At 44.8% G+C, this 2048-nt stretch overlaps 1 protein-coding gene across 1 annotated transcript in view; it reads right to left on the bottom strand.

Annotated features, from left to right (window-relative positions):
* The window catches only part of PDZD8 (PDZ domain containing 8), a 127162-nt gene that overhangs the window by 28152 nt on the left and 96962 nt on the right, over window positions 1-2048 (bottom strand). The window lies entirely within an intron of this gene.

Below are 2048 nucleotides of genomic sequence, written 5' to 3' on the forward strand. Positions count from 1 at the left end.
AGGGAAAGGTCACTGCAATTCAGGTCTGCAGCCTTCCTTTCTTTACTATAGAGCCATGGTTCCCAACCTTTTTTATACTGTGGACCGGCACGGCAGTGGGACGGGGCACGCAGAGCCAGCTGCCTCCCTCCCGGGCCTGCCCAGCCACCCAGCTTTAACCTCGCACGCAGCTGCCAGCAGTGGAAGCTGCTTGCCCTGGCAGACAGACGGGGGTCCAACCAGGGGGGCTCATGCCATGACCCAGCAGTCAACCCTTTGTGGCCCGATGGTTGGGAACCTCTACTACAGAGCATCTTCACCATGAGATGCCAAGGACAGCAATCGAAGGAACACTTTTCCACAGAAATCCTTTGAGATAAAGCAGCCCAAAACAGTGCCTTCTCCCATCTCCAAATTGGAGACAGCTTCCATTGACAGAACAGGACAAAAACTGCATGCACCTGGAGGCCAATTAAATCTGGCTTGCTTTACAGAAAGCCATTTAACACAATTTTCAGAAATTAATTCTTAATTTAATAGGCTATTTTTGAATTTACTAGGGTGCTAGGTACCCCATCCAACTGAAGTTCAACAGGCACTGGCCACTTACTCCTGTCTGTCTGAAAATTATCCTCTTAAAATTTACATTTCGTTCACCATAACCAGTATTTCGGCAAGCGTATTGGTGAAATCCGAGACAAGACAGTATAAAAATAAGGAAGCTATATTTCTGGATTATTTTGTATCTATTTTCTTAGAAATCATGAAAGGAATTTTCCTTCCGATTTGTGTAATAAAAATAATTCCGACTGAAACTTGTGTCTTTCCTGAAGTCTTTTGTTTATCCTAAAAATGTACATATCTGGTAATTACTCTAGAGCACTTGGCATAAACAGTGTTTGGTAATTCGATACAACAGACGGTGTATTAGTGTTCTAAGATTAAAGTGCATTTCATGAAAGCTCCTGTTGGAAAAACATAACTCCCAGAGAAACCAGAATGTATTGGTGACTTGCATGAACTCAAACGTACCTGAGAACTGTCATTATGAACTAGGCTGTGAAGAGAGGAAAAGCAAGGCACAGTTATATAAAGTAACATTAATGAGCTTGAAAAGTGAAGACAGAAATTAAAATTGGAGCTTTCATTCTGAAACAAGCCCTTAAACAAGCAACTCCTAGCTGAGCTCCTCGTCTAGGCTGAATTCAGGAAGTTGATTCTTACGTACACCCACGCGCAGAATTTTCCGTTTCGTGATATTAACAGCGTAGACTAGCTTTATAGTTATATGATGTTTTCAGCTGTATGAGCAGGAGATTTAAGCTGGGGACTAAAGCGAACGATTCTCAATACTGGAAGGAATTCCCAATTACATGCGATACCAGAAAGAAAAATTTAACTTCTAAAAACAGGCTCATTTCACCGACGATGAAAATGAACCATGACATTCCTCCACCAGGAAACATGCAAGGTAACCTTCCCAAGAAGCCTGAAAATCAGCTCAGAGAGTATTTATTACACTAAAGAAAGTGTCCTCACATTTACTCAGAGTCCTGACTTAGTAATGAGCCCCTTTGCTACTATTAAACAATTGGTAAAGGCAAGAGAATGGGCATTCTTTGATAACTGGTCTGCTATTTTATGGCTCTTCAAAACATTGTTACTATTAACTGTAGGAAATATAGTATTCAAAGATACACTCAAAACCTTGAGAGGAGACCTAACTTCTTTGAGCTCAGGTAGCCTTAGAGCTGGTGTTGGCCCAGGTTGCAAGAGCACCTGTTGACCTCCAGCCCCACTTGGGGGTATGAGCCTCCTCCTGCTCCCTGCACCTTCTGCAGAGGGGGGTGATCCCAGCCTGGGGAAGGCATGGGGAGCAGCAGCTGCTCCATTCCTCCCAGCCTCTGGGAGCGGAGAGAGCAGTGGGGCTATGCCTCTGCCTGTGCCCCAGACTGGGAACTTACTGGGAGCAGCTGATGGTGCTCTTCCCTTCCCTTCCTGGTCTCTGAAAGGGGGGGAAGGAGCAGGACCATGTCTCAGGGGCTGTCCCCAGTCTCAGGAAGGTTTGG

The sequence above is a fragment of the Gavialis gangeticus genome, unplaced genomic scaffold (genome assembly GCF_001723915.1).
Source record: "Gavialis gangeticus isolate Ggan-Ray unplaced genomic scaffold, GavGan_comp1, whole genome shotgun sequence".
NCBI lineage: Eukaryota > Metazoa > Chordata > Crocodylia > Gavialidae > Gavialis > Gavialis gangeticus.